Source organism: Sabethes cyaneus, chromosome 1, assembly GCF_943734655.1.
Source record: "Sabethes cyaneus chromosome 1, idSabCyanKW18_F2, whole genome shotgun sequence".
In the NCBI taxonomy this organism is placed as follows: domain Eukaryota; kingdom Metazoa; phylum Arthropoda; class Insecta; order Diptera; family Culicidae; genus Sabethes; species Sabethes cyaneus.
The window spans coordinates 69,659,608-69,684,880 of record NC_071353.1 but is presented as its reverse complement, the minus strand read 5'-3'; the positions used below and the strand labels follow the sequence as shown (position 1 = coordinate 69,684,880).

The 25,273-nt window shown below is 39.7% G+C and overlaps 1 protein-coding gene across 1 annotated transcript in view; it reads right to left on the bottom strand.

Moving 5' to 3' along the window:
* LOC128733161 (STE20-like serine/threonine-protein kinase) overlaps positions 1-23,649 on the bottom strand; it is a 75,396-nt gene extending 51,747 nt beyond the window's left edge. Inside the window, exons 1-2 of the mRNA XM_053826805.1 lie at positions 23,300-23,649; positions 22,543-23,114 (exon numbers count right to left, since the gene is read on the bottom strand). The gene's annotated coding sequence lies outside the window, so the exon portion shown is untranslated. The remainder of the gene's footprint in view (positions 1-22,542; positions 23,115-23,299) is intronic.
* Between the last annotated feature and the right edge of the window lie 1,624 nt (positions 23,650-25,273).

Here is a 25,273-nt window from a genome sequence, read left to right as displayed (position 1 = left end):
GCGATGGAGAAAAATAGAGATGCTGTACCTAAAGTGGTAGCAGCGTCACAGCAGCTCGAGGTAATAATCGAGTTCACGTCAGGTCGCGGAAATTTCTCCAAGGACCTGAAGCAGAGCTTGCTCATGCTTCGGAGAACCTTGAATGCAGCGACCAAAACGCACAACGACCTCGTGGCCCGTGCAGGAGAGGCTAAGAAGGTGACCGTGAAGGCGTCGAAGGCAGTACAAACGGACGCTTGCCCGTTGACGGAGTGTCGTAACGCGGCCCAGGAGGCTACGGAAGGCGCTACCAGCAGCGGTAAGGCATCCGCTAAGCGCCCGAGACAGTCCCCGGGGGATAGCACCCCTGGCGGACCGAAAAAACGCCTGATCGGTAAAAGCCCTCAGGCTAGCGGGTTGGCAGAGCTAACCGATGAACCAGCGGGAAGCTCCAAGACAGGTGGCCCGTGGACCGAGGTTAGGGCCAAGAGAAAAGGCGGAGGAGGCTCCAGTAAAAAAACTGCTCCACCTAAACCGGCAAGAAAGCGAGCGAAGAAGGGCGACGCTCTTATCCTGAAAACCGACGGGTCGAAATACTCGGAGGTTCTGAAGGCCATGAGAGGAGACGCCCTACTCAAGGATCTGGGCGCGGACGTACGGAGCATCCGCCGCTCACGCACGGGCGATATGATCCTCGAGCTAAAGAAGGACGCCACAAAGAAGAGTTCCGCATACAAGCCAATAGCGGAAGGAGTGCTCGGGGACGGAGTGAAGGTACGTGCTCTCACACCAGAAGTGACTCTCCAGCTTAAGAACCTGGACGAGATCACCGAAGTGCGTGAGGTCGTACAAGCTCTCAAAGAGCAAAGTGGAGTGGTGGTGGCAACCGAGGCGGTTCGCCTACGCAAGGGTCCGACCGGGACCCAGGTAGCCACCATACGACTTCCGCTGATTGACGGAAACAAAGCCCTGAAAGCTGCTAGGCTAAAAGTGGGGTGGTCGGTATGCCCACTGAGCGTGTCCAAGCAGTCGGAAGCTTGCTTCCGGTGTTTCGAGCACGGACATAAAGCCTGGAACTGCAAGGGGCCAGATAGGAGCCAGTTGTGCAGGAGATGTGGCAGTGCTGGCCATAAAGCAAAGGACTGCACGGAGCCTCCTAAGTGCCTGATCTGCACCGGTAAACGGGACGCAAAGCACGTAACGGGAGGTCCAAGGTGCCCGGCCGGTGCGCCGGCGACTAAGCCACGTTCATAGTGCAAGTGACACAACTCAACCTGAACCACTGCAGCACAGCTCAGCAGCTGTTACACCAAGCAGTTTCTGAGTCAGCAATGGACATTGCCATAGTCTCGGATCCATATCGCGTCCCTGCCGGAAACGGCAACTGGGTCTCGGATAGGTCTGCGACGGCGGCTATATGGACAACAAGCAGGTTCCCGGTTCAGGAGGTTGTGTCAACTGCAGACGAGGGGTTTGCGGTTGCCAAAGTGGGTGGAGTGTTCTACTGCAGTTGTTATGCTCCGCCGAGTTGGTCTATCGAGCAGTTTACGCGGATGGTAGACCGAGTATCAGTTGTGCTGTCTGGTTTAAGGCCGGTGGTTGTGGCGGGCGACTTTAACGCTTGGGCGGTAGAGTGGGGAAGTCGTCGCACGAACCATAGGGGTCGGATTCTGCTTGAAGCTCTGGCAAAGCTTAACGTAGATCTGGCCAACGTCGGCAACACAAGTACCTTCAGTAGGAACGGTGCGGAGTCTATCATCGACGTGACTTTCGGCAGTCCTGGTCTGATAGGAGACTGGCGGGTAGATAATGGCTACACTCACAGTGACCACCAGGCGGTCCGCTATGGTGTCGGTCAGATAACGAGGCGGCAGGCGGCGAGTAGGGCCAACACTGGATGGAAGACATCATACTTCGATCCCGAAGTATTTGTGGAAGCGATCCGGAGAGAGTGCGGTGATCGCGGTATGCCCGATCCGAACGCTGATCATTTGGTTGAGGTACTGTCGCGAGCATGTGACGCTACCATGCCTAGGAAAGGTCGTCCTAGGTATGGCAGGTCACCGGCTTACTGGTGGACAGATGAAATTGCGGAACTCCGCGGAGCGTGCTTTCGTGCGAGGAGAATTATGCAAAGAGCTCGTTCGGATGAAAGCAGGGCTGAATGTCGAGTAGCACTCGTTGCTGCACGCGCAGCGCTTAAGAGCGGGATAAAAGCTAGTAAACGAGACTGCTTTGAAAGGTTATATGCGAACCCGTGGGGTGATGCCTACAGAGTCGTAATGGCAAAGACCAAGGGTGTGATGGCGCCCGCTGAGCAATCGCCAGAGATGCTGGAGCGGATCATCGAGGGCCTCTTTCCGCGCCACGAGCCAAGGCCCTGGCCTCAGACCGCTGAGTCGTCCCACGGCCGACGTTCCAGTATCTCAGACCATAGCGTAGGATGGTCGGCCTCCCAGCCGAACATCCAAAGTAACGTGGGCGACGGCGGTTTGGAGGTCGGGGAGGAAGTGACGGTTACGAACGAGGAACTCATTGATATCGCTAAATCCCTAAAGGTGAGCAAGGCACCGGGGCCAGACGGTATCCCGAATATGGCCATTAAAGCGGCTATTTTGGAGGCTCCCGAATTATTCGGGGCAGTAATGAATAGATGCCTGGAAGCTGGCCACTTCCCGGACAGATGGAAGCGACAGAACCTGGTCCTATTGCCGAAGCCGGGAAAACCTCCGGGTGTCCCCTCGTCATATAGGCCGATCTGTCTACTCGATACTGCCGGCAAGGTGCTGGAGAGGGTTATCCTTAACAGACTCGTACAGTACACGGAGGGTACAAACGGTCTGTCAAGGAACCAATTCGGCTTCCGAAAAGGCAAATCTACGGTGGATGCCATCTTGTCTGTCACTAAGACAGCCGAGGTGGCAATCCAGCCCAAGAGGACAGGTATTCGTTATTGCGCAGTTGTCACGCTCGACGTGAGAAATGCGTTTAATAGCGCTAGCTGGGACTCCATAGCCAGCTCGCTTCGGAACGTCCAAGTGCCGGTGTCGCTGTACAGAATTCTGGAAAATTATTTCCAGAATCGTGTGCTATGCTACAACACGGAGGATGGTCAGAAATGCGTTCCAATCACCTCAGGGGTTCCGCAAGGTTCCATACTGGGCCCGGTGTTGTGGAACGTCATGTATGACGAGGTGTTGAAGCTAAAGTTTCCGGTAGGGGTGGCGATTGTCGGCTTTGCGGACGATATCACCTTGGAAGTCTACGGTGAATCTATCAGAGAGGTTGAGTTGACGGCTGCTCACTCTATAAGCATTGTTGAAGATTGGATGCGATCCAGGAAACTGGACCTAGCGCATCATAAAACGGAGGTTATCGTGGTTAACAACCGCAAGTCGGTGCAGCAAGCAAATATCAGTGTCGGGGACTGCACTATTTCGTCAACGCGGTTCTTAAAACTCCTTGGAGTCATGGTCGACGACAAGCTCAAGTTCGGGAGCCACGTCGACTATGCCTGCAAGAAGGCTTCCACAGCTATTTCGGCATTGTCTCGTATGATGTCTAATAGCTCTGCGGTATATGGCAGCAAGCGAAGGCTTTTAGCCAACGTGGTCCAGTCCATACTCAGGTATGGCGGGCCGGTGTGGTCATCGGCGTTAGGTACCAAAAGCTATCTAGCCAAGCTGGAAAGCACCTATCGTCTCATGTGCTTAAGAGTGGCGAGTGCGTACCGCACAGTTTCACATGACGCAATCTGCGTCTTAGCGGGTATGATGCCTATTGGTATCATCATCAGCGAGGACGTAGAGTGCTTCAACCAACGTGGAACTAGAGGCATACGGAGTACCACAAGATCGGCCTCGATGATCACATGGCAGCGGGCATGGTCTGATTCCACAAAAGGCCGGTGGACACATAGACTTATCCCGGAACTATCCGGATGGGTCATCAGGCGTCATGGCGAAGTCAACTTCCACCTGACACAGATTCTGTCAGGGCATGGTTGTTTTAGACAGTATCTGCACAAATTTGGGCATGCGGAGTCCCCCGAGTGTCCTGAATGCGCGGACGTTGAGGAAACTGCAGAACATGCTTTCTTCATATGCCCTCGTTTCGAGGGCGTGAGAAGCAACATGATGGCAGTTAGCGGACAGGACACTACTCCGGATAACTTAGTCCAAAGGATGTGTTCTAGCTCGGACGTCTGGGGTGCGGTCAATGCGGCTGCTACCCAGATCGTACTTGAGCTACAAAATCGTTGGAAAGCCGATCAACGGCGAATAAACAGCCTAACTACCATAGTCCAGTAGTTATCTAAGAGCGTGCGTTAAGCACAATAGCCCCTCCCTGAAGTAATACCGATAAGGTGGTTCCAGGGGGGATTGAGGCTGGAGACTCGAGTAGGGTTTTAGTGGGTCTGGATCTCCACGATCTTCACGGGATACCAAACCCCACTCCCTGAGCTGTCTTTTCAGGTGTCTGATAGCAGATTTCCCTACTCGTTAAAAAAAAAAAAAAAAAAAAAAAAAAAAAAAAACACACACACACACACACACACACACACACACACACACACACACACACACACACACACACACACACACACACACACACACACACACACACACACACACACACACACACACACACACACACACACACACACACACACACACACACACACACACACACACACACACACACACACACACACACACACACACACACACACACACACACACACACACACACACACACACACACACACACACACACACACACACACACACACACACACACACACACACACACACACACACACACACACACACACACACACACACACACACACACACACACACACACACACACACACACACACACACACACACACACACACACACACACACACACACACACACACACACACACACACACACACACACACACACACACACACAGACATTGCTCAAATCGTCGAACCCTATCGATTGGTATATGTGACTTGGCCCTCCGGGCCTCGGATCAATTTCGTGTTTTTCGACCAATTTTTAAACCTTTGTTATAGTATAACAAAGGTAAAACAATTAGGTGTAGTAAAGAAATTCCGATCAAATTTTGCACACATGTTCCTTGACATAAGGGAATCAGCACTGGAGGATTGACAAAAGGAGGTGGCCGTAACATGGGGGGAGGGGTTCAAATAAGTAAAAGGGGTGACAAAAGAGAGGGTTTCCACCCATGGAAGGTACATAGGAAAAATCCTTTGTTTTGTTTCCCTTTATAAATTACTTTTCCATACAAAATCCGCAACACATTGCAACACAATTTAGCAAAATTGTAGATAATATTGTCAATTGCAAGGAACATTGTACCATCCAAAGGGCGATATCGCTCATAATGGTGCTATTTTGCATTAAATCGTTTCGGTATCTTCGACGCACTTTTTCGTTATCTTCCAAGCAATAAGTGCGCCGAAGATACCGAAACGATTTAATGCAAAATAGCACTTTCATGAGCGATATCGCACTTTGGATGGTACAATTTTCCTTGCAATTGACAATAACTAGTTCTACAAATGTCCCATATATAACTTTGTCACATTTTGCTTGGCTGAGATGGTTCTGTCAAATGAATGTGAATTGGGTCAAAGTGATCGTGCCATCCCTGTCGAGGTATAAGGAGTCGAGGATTCCAACCTTTGGATTTTCATACAAGAATTCTGGTTTCAAGTAAGGCATTCTGTACGAATCTTCTACAGAATTCCTCCTCACAATTCCTATGCGAGGAGTCCCAGAAACTCTGTGCGGATCTTTGGACGTAGAATACGTTTTACCGCAGGGTGTCAATCCAAAATTTGGACTCAATCCAGCGTCACGAAACAATGAAAGATTTTGAACGCTAATAGCTCTGCCAATTATGAATGGATTTTCATGGTTTCGACACCGATCGACTCATAAAAGATGTAGCAATTATAAGATTTCTATTGTAACATTCTTTTTCAATCACTAATTAGTAAAAATTACCGAACAGTTTCAAGGTCAAATTATCCCATACATTTTCTTTGTGATCGCCTTGCTCCACAGGCAGGGACGACAGTTAAATAAACCATCTGTTTGTTGTGATTTCGATTACTTTATGTTTAGAAAAAAAGCAACAAAACCCCCTCGTCCCAATAGGTCGAAGATTCTTTACGACGTTTAGACTTATAGTAATTTGATATCTGTGCTTGGGAAGTATGCCAGAAGGAGTGATAAAGTCCTCTCGTCCCAACAAGATTTCTTAGGACTGCGACAAACCTAGTCCAGTTTGATGTCTTAAAAGCAAACAATTTTGTTAAAGCATGAAACCACCCTTTCCTTTCAACTAGTGAAGTCCGTTAATCGTTCGATTAATTCAAGTAATCGAATAACTTTAAAAATATTCGAATAATTTTTAATCGAATACTGCCAGCACGAGTAGTTGAATTAATCGAATAGTTCAAAGGAAATAATATGAATGCGAATAATCCCCGAATAATGGCCGCTAATCGTTCATAATCGTTCGATTAATCGAATTAATGAAAAAAATAATCAAATATTTCTAATCGAATACCACTAGCACGAATAGTTGAATTAATAGATAAGTGCAGACAATGCTCGCCGATTAATCGGTAATCGAATAATTGAAATTTTTGGACATCACTGCTTTCAACCTAGTTCATTTTTAAACATTGAATCTAGTCCAAATTGATGTCCTGAAGGTGAAACTCACAGAAAAGTGAGCAGCAATCCTTTCTTTTTGGCAGATTGTATCCACATTCGCGACGCGAGTAAGAAGTTGCTAATATTTGTTTGGTTTTTGCGTGAGAAAAAGTGAAGGAAGTATTTTTGCTTTTGTTTTCATGCAAGTTTTGACAATGGGTTTTCGTGTAAGTGCGAACAGGATTAAAAATCTCTTGAGCTTTCATAGTCGCGAATAGGTACTGGAAGATTTTTTTTCGGAACTGTTGTCTTACAAGGGGCTGGTAAACGGCGGCAGATCCTCCAGAAGTGCCGCGAATTCCGAGTCCCCACGCACCACCTGTTACCTGTAGCCGCATGTGATAGCGTAAACCGACAAGAGCTATGGAAAATTTTGGACGAAAACGGCTTTCCGGGTAAGCTTACTAAACTTATCATGGCTACGATGGATGAATCCAGTGCTGTGTGAGAATCTCGGGTGGATTGTCGGACCCATACGAATCTCGCAGGGGACTTCGACAAGGAGATGGTTTTCCTGCCTGCTATTCAACATTGCGCTTGAAGGTGTTATAAGACGAGCGGCGATCGAAATGCGGGGCACGATTTTCAATAAATCCAGTCAATTTATCTGCTTTGCTGACAACGTGGATGCTGTCGGCAGAACATTTGAGGCGGTGGAAGATCAGTACACCAGACTAAAACGCGAAGCAGAGAAGATTGGATTCAAGATAAATACGTCTAAAACGAAGTATATGCTGGCGGGCGGGACCGAGCGCGACAGGGCCCGCTTGGGCAGTACCGTAGTAATCGACGGGGATGAGTTCGAGGTAGTCGACGAGTTCGTATACCTTGGCTCACTGGCAACAAAGGACAACAATACCAGCCGTGAGATTAAAATACGTATTATCAGCGACAGTCGGGCCTACTACGGACTTCACAAACACTTGCGGTCGAACAATTTGAGCCCCCGTACAAAGTGCACATTGTACCAAACTCTAATTAGACCGGTTGTCCTCTACGGGCACGAAACGTGGACACTGCTAGAAGAGGACCTACGAGCACTCGGAGTTTTCAAACGACGGGTGCTAAGGACCATCTTTGGCGGAGTGCAGGAGAACGGTGTATGGAGGCGAAGAATGAACCACGAGCTCACGCGTCCAAGCTCGGTGAACCAAGTATTCAGAAAGTGGTTAAAGCTGGACGGATTCGTTGGGTAGGACATATTGCTAGAAGGCCGGACAACTATCCTGCAAAAATGGTTTTCGCATCGAATCCGGTAGGAACAAGACGAAGAGGGGCACAGCGAGCGAGGTGGCAAGACCAGGTGGAGCGAGATCTGGCGATGGGAGATCCCATGTTGCCATGGACCGAAACAGATGGAGAAATTACACTGCGCAGGCCTTGTCGTAAGACGTTAGGCCAGTTAATAAGTAAGTAAGTGTCTTACAAGGAAACATGGCTGAAGAGATATTTGTGCCGCAGCACAAATATGTGATATGTGTAACGCAGCAATTCTCAAAGTGAGGAAAAGCAGCGACTCTTTTATCCGAGAATAGTTTTGAATGTTTCAGTTGCTGCTTTGCGTCAGTTAGTTGCCTGCAATTCTTTACTATTCGATACTCAAGCATCAATTTCTTACGAAAATGATGGAGAAGACAAGGCAGAAGGTATCCGTAATGGTGCTAATGTTTATTTGACCGTCAACTCTGTATAAGGCAGTAAGGTACAACACATTTTGCAAACAACTTTAACTTACTTAGTAGCCTTCAATCGTTAAAATGAATAAAACGATCTGAAAAATTATCGATGCGCAAAAATTTGGATTTCTCAACCTGTAGCACGTCAAGCCATTTTGACATAACAATTTTTTGATATCATCAAAATACAAATATATGTCAATAGTGTTTGATATTGACGAGAGAATTTTGTTAATAGCTGGGTGCGTGAGGGAGATAGGGGTATTAGGGGCATAATGAGCACCCTAATTTGTTGGCTGATTTAAGCATCCAAAATGACTGAATTTTTAAAGTGTCGTCATTGCAAAACATACATTCACTAGCGATAATAAAAGGCATACTATTAACAAATTAAAAAATAATTGATATGATGACGAAAATTGCAATTTAAACTTATCCTTCAAAAACTAAAAATCGGTTAGTATGTGGGGCTTGAAGGGTGTATATAAGTACAACAACGACACACACACACCTATACGCACACATATACTCATATTGAAACACGTGCATATACACATACATACACATACACAAACATAAAACGTGTCAAAACATCTAAATAATCAGAGGGGTTGTGTACAAGATACGACCGCATATATAGGTGACGCAGGACTACGTAAGTCTCTTTGTAGTGATAGTGGCATGCATTCATGCTTGTAATCATTCGATTCTTCATGTATACATGCTATATGCTACATATATACATGCTACATGCGTTGTATGTAACATTTATCAAAATAGTAACATTGCATACGTTCAATTCAACTTCTCAAGCACAGATATCAAATTGGTATAGGTTTAGATCATCGTAAAAAATCATCCAAGCAATCACGAAGCGAGAATTCTGGTAAAACATAGGTTCATTATTTTCAATTTTTCAATAGTTCAACATCAAGAATCCATACTTTTCTTCATTTGGATCAATTCTTAGAAGATTTTCCGATCGATTGGTGTAAGAATATTGAAAATCGATCGGAAAACCGCTGAGCTATTAGCCCTCAAAACCTGTCATTTTTCGTGACGCTCGCATTTTTCGACTTTTTGGAATGACACCCTATCTCAAAACTTGCCGTAAGACGTAGTCCTACGTCAAAACTATTGACCGCAAGCCGCTTAAAGCCAATTGAGCCGCAGAGGTTACCTTTGGAGCACACAAGGAAAGTTTCGGATGACGCTTAAGCTAGCTGTGTTTTAGTGTTGAAGACATATGCTTTTCCGTTTCCCTCTGCCAGCTGGTATACGAGGGTACTGATTTCACGGGTAGTAATACCATAGCATCGAACCTCCATATACAAAATATGGACCACCAGCTCTTGTTCTGCAGCGGGAGCGAAAACAGTTTTGAAGGAACCAATTTGGTCCAGCTCCTGCCCTGAGATTGCCCTTTCGTATGGCCTCACATACCGAGTTAACGTGTGCCCCAGAATGCTGTGGTACTTGGCGACTTGTTTTGTAGATATTCCGTCTCGTCTTATAGTGGTCAAGGCCGCTTGCAAGGCCTTTTTCGACCAATTATGTCTTCCGGACTCTTTCTTCTTCTTCTTCAGATTTTTTTTGAATGAATGCGGGACATACTGAATGTCTTATTTGCTCAATCGGTTCGGTAGTAAAGATGGGATCATTTAGAAATTGGGCACTTCATTTTGGTCGTGGATGCTCCTTTTTGGTAGCGTTGTGTTATTTGTAAATAGTTCTGCTCGGTATATTTTTTTCACAGTTTATAGGTAACATGATTTCAAGATGTTCATCATGCAAGAGGAGAAACGAAAGTTATTGTGTGCATTCACTTGCAGAATCCATCAGCATCGGCTCGGGAGCTGGCGGGACTGACGGATTATCCTAAAAGACCTGTGGTGTGAGTAATTGAAGGGTGCAAGGAAACTCTCAGGGCTGTCCGTAAGGCGCCGGTTAGACATTGCACTGTGGTCCAGAAAGCCAAATTAGGTGGAATAAATTGTTTACTCAGTAGTCGTTGATTTTAGACTATTTATGTGTTAGAAATAAAATCTTGATTTAGGATATCGCTTTTTTTGGCATGAGCTATTTTAGAGTGACCCTTAACCAAAATCCAGAAATTATCTTCAAAACGAAACAAGGTAGAGCGATATTAATTTCAGCAGTTTTATAGCTTGAAGTATTTTGAGTAATATTGCAGAAGACGAAATCCCTCTAATCCGAACCGTTTCCATATTAGGGCGATTTTCCTGAGTCAAGTTAGGGTGACCCTGCTATTTTGAGAATTTTCTCCATAACTTTTTTATTTTGCATTTCTCGCAAAATACTTCTTCAGATGACTTTTGAGGCTCAATAAGACGCAACTTTTGGTGAAAAAAGAAACTGGCTATCTATTTTACTTCTACACTTATATTAAATTTTGTGATAAAAATAGGCCGTTTTCAAATGTTAGTATCTTAGAAAGATGCAAGCAGAATTAAAATCGGTTGATTGCGTTTGAAAGATCGTGATTTTTTGTGCATAATATCAAAAAATTGGAGAGTGGATTTTTGTCTATCTCAAATAAATCAACTTTGAATATGTGTGGTTTTAGCATATTTAAGTATATAAAAGTAAACGAGTTGCGCCATAACTCCGGAAGGCCTTCCCAAGCAGCACTTGCAACATCTTCCATGTGGCTATTAAGTCTTGTTTAAATTGCAAAAAACTTCACCGGTTACAGTATTGAAACACGCAACAAATAAGCAACTTCATGTTATTAATATGTTGGATTCAGGTTATCCAATACTTATACTGGCTGTCACAAATATATTAGTCAATATCTAGCAACATGAAACTTCATCGCAACATCGTGTTATTATAATGCCATTGCTAAACAATAATGTCACATGATGTTGCATCATGTTGATTACGGCATATTGTTAAATAAAATGTAACCAAACAAATACAACCAATGTAACATCATATTCCGCCATATTTTTATGAAAAAATATTTTTCAACGAAGGAATGTTTTTATTTTAACAATAATTACACGAACATTCATCAGGAATCCGTGGCATTTACTAAAATATTATTTGATTACAGTATCTAGTTCGATTTTACACCGCATTTTTCCATCGTAAACGAATTCTTAATCTGGCTGGGTTAATTCTTTAAACTTGAAAATAAATAAATTAATAACTTTCACGAGGCGCATCAAATAATACAAAGCAAAATTATATTTTGCACGATAAATTTTGAATGGCATGGAGATTAGCTCATAATAGGCCCAAAAAACTAAAGTCGCATTATATTAATGTAAATAATTTTCGTCTTGGAGCCCAGAGAGGAAATCCCGGTTCCCGCTAAACATAATTCGTGATGAAGTTGCTCATAATTGTTTGGTTTTTGTGCGAGGAAAAAAGAGAAGAAAGTATTTTTGTTTTTGTTTTCACGCAAGTTTTGACAACGCGGCATAGGATTTCGTGGGAGTGCGAACAGGCTTAAAATCTCTTTTAGTATCGTAGTCGCAAGTTTTGATAACGCGACATAGGATTTCGTGTGAGTGCGAACAGGCATAAAATCTCTTTTAGTATCGTAGTCGCGAATACCTGCTTGTATTTAGATAACGCGCATTGGTTTTTGTGCGAGAAAAAAAGAGAAGGAAGTATTTTTGTTTATATTTTCACGCAAGTTTTGACAACGCGGCATAGGATTTCGTGGGAGTGCGAACAGGCTTAAAATCTCTTTTAGTATCGTAGTCGCGAATGGATAGATAACGCGCATTGATGTTCCATAAAACATCTGTGTAACAATTGGTTGCATATAGGCTCCACCTCTTGCGCTTTTTCAATCACATAACAGTTCGATAAAGGTAACTGATGCGAACTTTTACCATATTTGAATGTTTCAATTATAGTTGCGTAACCCTTCATGCAACAAATGGTGCTGCTTGGGTTGACTGTTCATTAGAGTGTCCCAAAATAGCACTATGTCAGAAAACCCGGGGGCTCACCCCTCAAATGATAGCTTAGGGTGTCACAACAAAACTTTTATATGACGTCAACATTGGGTACCGCGATTTAGGGGTCGCACATTTGAGTTTTATGAAAAAATGGCATTTTTCAGGAGTAAATTCAAAAAAAATATTTTTAGAGATGTTAAAGTAGGTGAATAAAGGTACTTAACTATTTTTTCACAATCATTGGGATCTGATACATTCATAAAAAAGTTATGGTGACATGTCTGGAGTCATATTTGGTTACAAAAATTGATTGAGTTCGGGAAAAATTTAAAATTTTCGAAATTTCATTTAAATAAATATCAAAACAGGGTATCGAACAGTGTCCCAGGGCAACGTAGCTATACTGTATAGATGGGAAATTTTATGACGAATAACTTTGCCGAAGAAAGTAAGGACGTCTTTTTAAATCTCGTAGAGATATTTACTGTTTTCTGAAGGCGGAACAAAACACATTTCTGTAATTTTTAAATTTTAGCAGTTTCATGTGAAAGAGGTAAATGAAAAAACTATTTACTCTAAACGTCACTTGTGTTTTTGATAAGAGGAAACATGCACCATCCAAAGAATTTGGCACCATTAAGGCTCAAGAATCATTTTTAAAAAGGGCGTAATTATTTTAATAGGTACTATGTTTGAGAAATTGTATCCCCTGACACTAGGTTTGCTCCATAATGAAGCCTAAGCGTCAGTTTGTGAAAATTGAGTTTTAAACATGAAAAAATAAACACTGAAAAAAATTCACTGTGTTCTAACGTCAGGTAAAAATGTAAAATTAAAATATACAGGAAATGGTAACTTCGATTTTTTTTTGGAAAAATAGTGGTGATTTGATGCATTTTGAGACTTTTTCTGAAATGGTGCAACATTTATCAAAGGATTTTGTAGAACAACGACCTTTATGAATATTTTGTAACCTAAGATTATTATTATATTTCTTATTACTATTCTTATATTTCTCGTTATACATATATGTAATGTGAATTTGAAGAACAACTTCGTATGTGCTTGACAACACGTGTTCAAAATAATGATTAGCTTCTAAATGCAGCCGTATTTAAGATATTTGATTTAAGATATTTGATATTTAAGATTTTATTTTTTTATTTTAAACGTGCCCTTTTCCTATGTTATCCGTGTTATATTACCAAGTTAGCAACTAGAATACCCAAGTAACAATTTGGGTTTTATTACACTCTTGTGATGGCATTTAAGACCAAAATTAGTCTTGAAGACCACCATAAGAGTACAATAAAACTCACATTGTTGCTTGGGTAAATATTACCTTTCAATTTGTCTGAATACACCTTGCTGATTCTACCATCTACTGATAGTACAAAAAGGGTCAAAAAAATTTCAGTGTTTATTTTTTCAGGTTTAAAAATCAACTTTCTACAACTCACGCTTAGGCATCACTTTGGAGCAACCCTAGTTTCGGGAGATAAGATTTTTCAAACAAAGTACCTTTAAAAATAAGTACGTCCTTTTTAAAGTGATTCTTGATCCTAAATGGTGCTAAATTCTGTGGAAGGTGCATATTTCTTCCTATCAAACACGTAGGTAACGTTTAGAATAAATACGTTTTATCATTTACCTTTTTCACGTGGAACTACTAAAATTTGAAAATTTCGGAAATATGTTTGGTCCCGCCTTCAGAAAAACGTGAATACCTCAGCGAGATTTGAACATACGTCCGTATTTTCTTCGGCAAAGTTGTTTGTCATAAAATTTCTCATCTATACAGTATACGTACGTTACTCTGATATACTGTTCGATACCCTGTTTTGACGTTTATTTAAATGAAACTTCAAAAATTTTAAATTTTTGCCAAATTCAATAAATTTTTGTAACCAAATATGACTCCAGACATGCCACCATAACTTTTTTATGAATGTATCAGATCTCAATGATTGTGAAAAAAAATATTTAAGTATCTTTTTTTACCCACTTTACCATTTCTAAAAATATTTTTCTGAATTTACTCCTGAAAAATGCCATTTTTTCATAAAACTCTAATGTGCGACCCCTAAATCGCGGCAACCAATGTTGACGTCATATAAAAGTTTTGTTGTGACACCCTAAGCTATCATTTGAGGGTTGAGCCTCCGGGTTTTCTGACATAGTGCTATTTTGGGACACTCTACTGTTCATGATTAAACTTGGCGTACATGTTTCTTGACATAAGTAAATCAGCAAAGGGGTTTGACAAAAGCGGGGTGGTCGCGAAAAGGGGAGGGGGAGGTCCAAATATGTAAAAGTGGCTGCGATCATCTGGCATTAAGAAGCGAACCAGCCACAGGTTGAAAACCTCTCAAATATAGAATAATAATAATAATAATAATAATACCTTGCATTTAGACCGTTAGAAGTTTTACAAGTGGCTGGGAGATAAGATGAAGAGTGTGTGAAAAGATGGGAGGGTTTTGATGGGAGAAGAACAATATAAGGAAGGCTTTGTTTCTCTTTCATTATCTTCGGAGAGACGTACAAGTTGCTGTAGACAAAAGGGCCGCTGACCGAGGAGAGCTAATCAGGGGGAGAGGTAGATATGTCTAAATGAGGAAAAAAGTTTTGTGTTTTGTATTATGAGAATTTGCAAACTGAAACGTAGTGTTGTAAAACCCGCATTCGTATGGTCCAATTTTCTCTCACGATTTTCTTCACACATGCATGAGCATTTCTTACGGATTTCTTTTCTGATATTCTCATGCACTGCGACAAGTTTTTGCCATAGTGTATTTAGTTATCACTTCCCAGTTGGCCTCTAGTATGATGCTGGCCTAATAAGCCAGTCGTATGTTCGAATCCCGACTGGGAGAGACTGTTAGAGTTAATAGGATCGTAGCAACTGGCTCTGCAATTGTCCTGCACTCTAACAGCTGGCTGTGAAGTCTGTCGTATAAAAAAACAAAAGGTCAAGTTTCGCTAACGGAATGTAGCACCTAGGCTTTGCTATTTAGTTATCAGCCACGGTCGTTGCTTACGCTCGTCATTGCAACCCACCAGTTGATACCTATCATCGCTCGTAATGGCCCGCACACGCGTGTGTAAGCGAGGGTGTAAAATGAAGAAGAAAAGAAGTAAAGTAAAATTTGTATCCATACATCCTAGTGTGCCGCTCGTGCTCGCGACCTATGGACAGCTCGTGAGCTTTGGATTTGCGGGCGGGATGTTCGAAAATTGCTATGATGCTGTACAATCGCGAGTGTGTAAGTAACAGAATGTATGCACACAGTACCAGCAGTTGTTTGTCGTAGGCTTGCGTCAGTGGAGTAAGCTTTGGATGCTATGCTTTTCACACTCGCTCGCCTGAGATTGTCAACCTTATCGAAAACAGATGTGCAAGTGGCTGAAAGACAAAAGGATAGTGGCCTCTGATGTGAGGGGAGGTGCGAATCTGCGAATCACGGCAATCCCCGTCGCCGGTAGAAAACTATTTAAACTACTCATTCGGTAGTTCCACTCCATGATACTATGAAACACATATGATTTCATTACTCTGTCTACCATTCCCTCTGTTTATTGGAAAGTCTACCGTTTTTAATGTCTAACCTCATTATAAAGTTCAAGTCAACAAACATGAGGTTAAGTTTATACATTCTCTTTTAGATTTGGACCACTCACACAACTTATAAAGGTCTAAATGCCACAGCCACTTTTACTTATTTGTTCCTCCCCCTTATATACTTAAATATGTTAAAACCACACATATTTAATGTTGATTTTGGCCATTACAAATATTTAAAAAAGTTTTTGTCCCTCCGGTGTTGAGCCACTGAAGGCGGGGGGCGAAAAAAAACAGAGAGAATTTTTTAATCGAGCAAAAAAAATATGGATTTTTAGCTTTTTTACTTAAAGTTTAGACGTGAAAACCAAATCTATTCTTGCTTTTAATAAATACGTTCTTATTTTTCATGCAAAAATCTACGAACAAAAAGACAAAAACGAAAGAAATTATTTTTGGCCGAGTTTCGGAAATTCCACTGTTTGAACTTCCATTTCTATTTCGTGCTAGAAGCGTTAACTCAACTCGTACACTTATTTTTCGAGTTTTTCAGGCTGTAGAGCCTGCTATTTTTGAAGTTTTTGTCACCCCGCCCTTCAAAATTGGCTTGAAAAATCGAGGGGCAAAAAAATAATTTGCAGGATACGAGTTAATTTTTTTTATAAAATCAATTGTCTGTGGGCTCTACAGTCTGAAAAACTCGAAAAATGAGTGTACGAGTTGAGTTAACGCTTCTAGCGCGAAACAGAAATGGAAATTCAAGCAATGGAATTTCCGAAAATCGGCCTAAAAAATTTTCTCTCGTTTTTGTCTTTTTTGCGTAGATTTTTGCATGGAAAATAATTATATAATTATAATTACAATTATATAATTATATAATTATATAAATAATATTAAAAGCAAGAATAGATTTGGTTTTCAGGTTTAAACTTTAAGTACAAATGCTTAAAACCTATGTTTTTTGCTCGATTAAAAAAATCTCTTTGTTTTTTTTTTCGCCCCACCCCCCTTCAGTGGCCCAACACTGGAGGGACAAAAACTTTATAAAATATTCGTAATGACCTAACTCCGTGTTTTAAAAGTAGAGAGATCACTCATTTGTTGATAAATAGATACTGTAGTACCTACAGCAATGTTCCGCATGCCATTTGATGTTACAAAATGCGTACTTTCGTAGAAAAGAAATGGGGCACCCCCATTTCGCCCCGTGTGATCATTAGGCCCCTAATACCCCTACAGTTCGTTAATTGGGTGTTCGTTAGTTGGGTTATTCTCCAACTTGAATGTCAAAATTCTATTGAACTTTTGAGTTTAAAAATTTCAAACAACTGTCAGTCGGCCCAATTAGCAAATCAGCTGAAGTGCAGTCGTGACCCAATTAACGGATTCAGGCTATATTCCGATTCTGGCACTGGTAAAAATGTTAGTTTTTGGCATCACAAATTGCACAAAATACATACCAAAAATACGATATAATTATTTGGCACTATTATTTACTTAACGCTATTTTACGCCACACATATGTCAATATGGTGTGAAAGTCAAGGTTTCTTTGCAAAAACCCGCCTAACGTAGTTCTACGCCAGCTACGCGGTTATGTCTGGAATACAACCTTTCTGATTTTTTTTGTTCATCTGGGTTGTGTTATTATCCAAAATTGATGTGTCATTATCTAAAATACAAAATACTGTTTGCGACGGTAAACAATTTTTTAAATACCTCAAATTATGAACACATAAGCAAAACAAACCCTAGATGCTACATTTCGCTTTCGAAACTTGGCCTTCTATTTTCATACGACAGACTTTGTAGCCCGTTGTAAGAGTGCAAAACAATTGCGGGGCTAGTGCTACCATCCTATTGACTCATACAACTTCTCCCAACCGAGATTCGAACATGCGACGACTGGCTTGTTAGACCGGCATCGTACCTCGAGGCCAGATATAAGTAGGGATAGATATAAGTAGATATAAGGAAAAAAAGAAACACTTTGGGCCTAATAAGGCATATTATAGAATTTATACATCAATTGACGATTCTTGAGTATCTCACAAAAACTTGACATAATATTACGAACATAATGCATATTTGCTTTGGTTATTTAGTCTTGCTATTGCCGTGACATATCGTAACTTATTGAACATTTCTTAATCGCGTCAAATTTGATGCTTCCACGTAACGTGCGAGTTGGTTAAAAATCGTTTTTACACTGGCAGAAATGATAGGAAAGGTGGAGATTTATTCGGATTGTGGTTTGTACCACTTATATTAGCCAATATTGCGGAACCCTTGAATCACATAGGCCTAAGTAGTTCTTTCGGTTTGAATCTGGTATTAATCAGCTCGAATTAAAGGCCGGTTCTATTCCGGGTATCTCTTAGCTTCACAAAATATCACCGATCTACGAATCTATTAAGTGTGCCGCAAATGACAAATTCGTTTTGTGGATCCAGGAGAAAAAAAAACAAAAACGTGGTTTCCCTTGACAAATCATAAATACAACTGGAAGTTTAAAATTACTTGAAAACGATAAAAATATCTGATAAAATATGCGCAGAAGTAAGATACCGTTTTGGAAAAATAAAAAGGAGTAGGATGTAGGAAAAAGCATGCATAAAAAACTACAAGGTATACAGCTCTAAGGGTTGTACGAAAGGGTGACATAAGACGATATCAGATCATTAGATCAATGACTAATGTAAAATGCATTTCTGGCATATGTGTGGCATTAGACTACTACTACTACTACTACTACTACTACTACTACTACTACTACTACTACTACTACTACTACTACTACTACTACTACTACTACTACTACTACTACTACTACTACTACTACTACTACTACTACTACTACTACTACTACTACTACTACTACTACTACTACTACTACTACTACTACTACTACTACTACTACTACTACTACTACTACTACTACTACTACTACTACTACTACTACTACTACTACTACTACTACTACTACTACTACTACTACTACTACTACTACTACTACTACTACTACTACTACTACTACTACTACTACTACTACTACTACTACTACTACTACTACTACTACTACTACTACTACTACTACTACTACTACTACTACTACTACTACTACTACTACTACTACTACTACTACTACTACTACTACTACTACTACTACTACTACTACTACTACTACTACTACTACTACTACTACTACTACTACTACTACTACTACTACTACTACTACTACTACTACTACTACTACTACTACTACTACTACTACTACTACTACTACTACTACTACTACTACTACTACTACTACTACTACTACTACTACTACTACTACTACTACTACTACTACTACTACTACTACTACTACTACTACTACTACTACTACTACTACTACTACTACTACTACTACTACTACTACTACTACTACTACTACTACTACTACTACTACTACTACTACTACTACTACTACTACTACTACTACTACTACTACTACTACTACTACTACTACTACTACTACTACTACTACTACTACTACTACTACTACTACTACTACTACTACTACTACTACTACTACTACTACTACTACTACTACTACTACTACTACTACTACTACTACTACTACTACTACTACTACTACTACTACTACTACTACTACTACTACTACTACTACTACTACTACTACTACTACTACTACTACTACTACTACTACTACTACTACTACTACTACTACTACTACTACTACTACTACTACTACTACTACTACTACTACTACTACTACTACTACTACTACTACTACTACTACTACTACTACTACTACTACTACTACTACTACTACTACTACTACTACTACTACTACTACTACTACTACTACTACTACTACTACTACTACTACTACTACTACTACTACTACTACTACTACTACTACTACTACTACTACTACTACTACTACTACTACTACTACTACTACTACTACTACTACTACTACTACTACTACTACTACTACTACTACTACTACTACTACTACTACTACTACTACTACTACTACTACTACTACTACTACTACTACTACTACTACTACTACTACTACTACTACTACTACTACTACTACTACTACTACTACTACTACTACTACTACTACTACTACTACGTGCAATGTTTTGCTGCTATGTAACAAGCGGTAAGCTGTGAAAGTAAAACTAGTAAATTCTTCTCGGAGTGAATCGACCAGCTAACTGAAGTGCCTATTGTCATTCATGTCAAAAAAGGACATTCGAATGGCACGTCATATTTGCGATGTATCATATTTAATACAATAATCTGGGGGCTGATCATTCATTAGTATTTCAACGTAGAGCAACCTTCAATATACAGATTTCTTTTAAAAATCACTGTACACAAGTGGTTTTTAAGAGAAATTTCTATGTCTCAATGGTTGCAAGCGTTGTACTTATGAACCCCCGTCCACGTATTTTGAAGCCCACCATTGCACAGTGGTTTGATTGCTCGGATTCGTGAACTTTTTTAATAACTCTTTTCATAGTGCTTTTTTCAATATGGCGTCTTCGGAAGAATTTCGGTATATCAATAGACGCAACAACTGATGCTTAGTATTAGTTCGGAACTCAAACACAGGTGGCGCTGCAAAATTTAACTTTCTAATTTGATGATATAGAGCTATAGTATGTTCTAGAAAGTTTTAGGTAATCTTAATATGAAGCTTTTTGCTGAAAACATTATTACTCTATCACAGTAAGTAAGTATCACAGTTTTTGAGATATTAGGCATCTTTTCTGACGGATCCCCACAAATCGGGTTTTTCACTGTAGCTTCAAAACTATGTGATTTAGGGAAAAATAGTGTTCTACAAACATTTGCATCTATTAAAATCACACACTTTTTCAGAAGAAAGTGAACACGTATCTTCTATACAGAGCGAGTTACTAAACGATTTAGGTAAAATTAGCCATATTTCGTACTGCTATACAATAAAAACTTGGAAAAACTGGCGACCGAAATATAATTAAAGTGAAAGTACATTCAAAACTGATCTTAAAACATGCTAAGTCATTTGTCTCTTTAAGTATCTTCATCATTTAATTTCCATTTTAAAAACCATCTAGTCGTCTAAGTTAGTCTAAGACTAACTAGTCTAGGTTAGTCTAAAACTAACCTGGTCTCATAAGGCTCCACAACCTGTTGCGGAATGGCCATTCCGAGGACATGTCATCAACTGAACTCAAAAAGGATAAATTTCAATTCCTGGAGTGATTTCACGAATTTTGATATACATATTGCTAGGGTTTCTATCCAAACATGTTACTGGTCTCATAGGGCCCCACAGGAGCCTGCTCCGGAATGGCCATTCCGAAGACAACTCGTTAAATGGACTCAAAATGGATAAACATCAACTCCTGGAGTGATTTCATGAATTTTGAGACCAATATTGTGTGGTTTTGTTGACAATTGTACACATTTGTTTTGGATCCGGAACATGGTCCTGGAGATTCGGATTTACGGGAACCAGACGTGGTCCCAGGCTTTGTAAGTCTCATGCTCTAAAAGTAGACAAATTTTCCAATCTTTTGATGGTTCAAGATCCAAAATCGGTCAAGAATTGGTAAAGTTAGAAGCATTTCATTTCGGTGGGTACCCGGGTACCCATCCGAACACTTATGGGTGTTAAATTTCCCGTACACATAACGGTTAAAAAAGTTCACGATTCCAGAGCAATCAAACCACTGTGCATTGCATTCAATGAAGAAATGAATCTGAATATTTCGCTTTTCTCTTTCAAACATTTACAATGACTCTCACAAATTCTTATAAACACAAAGCAAAGCAGTGGACTTAAACGTCTTTCTAAGATTTGACCCTTCTTTATCGACAGACTTCGCGGCCGGTTATTAATGTACAGGACAGTTACAGGGCTGGTGTAAAAATCCTACTGACTCTATCTAGCAGCACCTCCTAACCAAGATTCGAACATACGACGACTGTCTTGTCAGACCAGCATCGTACCTCGAAGCTAACTTGTTTATTCATAATATTTTAGTAAAATTCGTAATTTTTATTTTAGTAATACCTCGAAAGCTAAACTTCGAATAAGTGAATGTTATTTTTTGGCCATTGATTAAAAAATATGCATATGCAATGCAGTTTAATAATAATTTTGTGAATTCTGCATTTTCAGAACAGTCACGAATATTGTAATATTTAAGATATATAAAGACACTGTAAATTATTTCCCAAATAGGTATCTGATTAACTTGAGATTGGAGCTTGACATCATGCATTAGTGTTTGTGGCTCAAGCAGGTTCGATTTCGTACGTATTTTTGATGATGGAAATATCTACACCAAGAATTATAATACATGTACCGGATTCTACTTAATGTATGAAACTAGCTGAGAGACCAAATTATTCAACATTCGGGAGAATCTGTACGGAGTCAATAGGATTGAATTCATTGACGACTCTTCTTATTCATAAAGAAGTGAAGAAAAAAGTTTATTCATGCAATAGCATGGTCATAATGACTATTTTGAGCATACTATTTGTAATTGGATTTATGACCAGTAATCGTTAAAAGATTTGTATTTTGATATTTATGATAACACCGCCATCGGCGCAAAAATACTTACCAAGTACTACTTCAATTGCAAGGCTTCAATGTCAATATTTGTTTTCACAAATACAAAATTCGATGATTGACATAACAAATGTATATCCCAATATTTTTATTGTGATTACAATGACCGTTTTTCGTCACTATTATGTTACATAAATTTTGGTGGCTATTTTACAGATTGTCACTTATCCTATGTCTGGTTTTGAACGCCTTTTCAAATGATGCAGCTGTACGAGGAGTGTATGTAATGAAACTTTCTCGTGCTTTACACTCTTTCGGTCGTATGGCATTCACATACCATACTTTTGAGCTCTGCGGTATTTTTAATACACGCCGTCGTGAACAAGAGTTGGATACACCACACATGCGACAGACACAGAGCAACACACACTGTATACACTAACCATTTCCAAAAATAAAATTCTACGCTTTCCCTTTTTCCGTTTAACTTTTCATTTTTCTTCATATAACTTTTCTGGCTAAGATTATATTCTCCCACTTATAAATGCATATTTCTTTATTATGGTGCTGAATATTTATGAATTGATTTGACAGCGGATATTTGACAATTCGACCTTCACTTTTCTATATAAATTACTAATCTACTTATTATATACATATATATATATATATATATATATGTTATTTTTTGGCCATATATATATATATATATATATATATATATATATATATATATATATATATATATATATATATATATATATATATATATATATATATAGTTTAACATATATGACAAATAACATCACTTCAAATGCATTTAATATCACTTCTCCACTTCCCTACACGTTGTGTTATATTGAAAATCAAAATCATTCAATTTGGGCAATTCTCGTTCTTTTCTGTAAATTTTAATAAGCAGCAATCTAGCAATCTTCGGTATTAATAATCTAGGGCACTATTCAGCAACGCCTTTCCGCGAAGATCGCACTCCTTGTCTATTTAGGCCATCGAGCAGAACCAGCAGGCTGCACGATACGTTCCCTTAAATGGCAGTATTTCAGTCTTAGGCAACTGTATATCGTTATCGTAATATTGGACCGGAGTTTCTGTACATGCAAATACTGTCTAAGAAATGAATGCATTCACAAATAGTCACTATTGAACAATATAAACCACTCTTTTTAAACCTGTCTGGAATTCACTGTACGGTCACATATTTTTTTTTACAGAAAAGAGGTATGATCTCACCAACAATAACAACTCGTAAAGGAAACAGCAACGACGACAGCGGCACTGTGAATGTCGGGACAAGCTGAGAAATCAACACACCCAGTCCCCAATATTATAATGCACACTCACGGCTAAATCAACCATCTTCTTCATTCTCGCGCTCGCGGAAGTTTACTCTCACTGTCACTCCGTCCCGGTTAACGCGGCATTCCGTAAAAAATGTTTTCGAAAATCGTTATATAGCGATGCTTAATTTCTAGGTAGTCTTAAAGCACAGTTTCAAACAGTTTAAATTTTAGTTTGATACGTTATCTATTCTGCAATTATTTTATAAATCTAGCGAACCATAACTAGACTGAGTAAATTGACGTAAATCACTCGTAAAGCAGACACGCAATATAGCAAACTTGGTCGTGCATCAACAATCTTTAGAGCAACAGCGTTCTATAATATTTTTAGTCAGTGTCGTGAGCGGTAAACATCGCAATAATTGCATTGATCAAGTAAGAAAAATAGCAAAGTATAACAACGGGAAAAATATTCTTATAAAGGTCTTTGTATTACCTATATGCTTTCGCAGGTTTTATACCTAACAGTTATCTGCAAACACTTCTTCGCGTTTAAAAAGTCATACGCAATTTTTACAGACATGTGATGTGCCTCAAACTTAAATAGCATTTTCAGATGTGATGTTATTCTCCTTTGAACCTAAACTAACATTGTGTTTTGAAAATACAACAATTGGGGATTTTTTGAACGTCTTGACAGATTACGAAAATTAGTAAAAGAGAAATCGAAACTTTTTTTCACGTTTAAATTTTACCTTCTATTTATATAGGTAGGGGGATTGGGGGTATAATGCCCACGTTAACAAGAACCCCGTATAACTCATTAATGAGAGATTCCACGCCAAGTGACGAAAAAATATTATATTTTTTAATTCATCATTTTTGATTCAGCTGAAACTTTGCATAGCTGTTCTCCTTAAAAAATGGTGTCATTTTATTGCGGAGTTTCTACCTATTTAGAGTCCCACGCGAAAATTATTAGCGTGGTTATTTTCTGCGTTTGCCACACATGTTTGCAATTTAGCAATTTGAACCAGCAATTTTTCGTTATTGCCTCCTCACTGCACCCCTCCTTGCTAGACAAGCATATTTTCAATGTATTTAGTAACTACAGGATAATAATTATTAAAAAACGAATTTGCGTAGGGCTCGTAAAATTGCTGCAAGGTACAATATCATATCAGGTATTTATTTAAGATGTCGACTGCTTTTTCAAAAGGGCCTAACCAAAAATGGTGCTAATCCATTAAATATTTTATATTGGAAAAATGGTTGATTTGATCGAAATAGTGTCTCCAGCAAAGTTGTAGATAATAAAATTGCCTTTCTGAAAAAATTGTGCACTGTAAAAAAAATTTTTTACTGAAAAAAAAGAAAATAAAACTAAAAAGTTAAATATCTAAAAAAATGCATTTTTTTAAAAATTTTATTTTTTGACATGTTAAAGATAACATGTAAAACTACAGGGTGCTCCACCTTTTA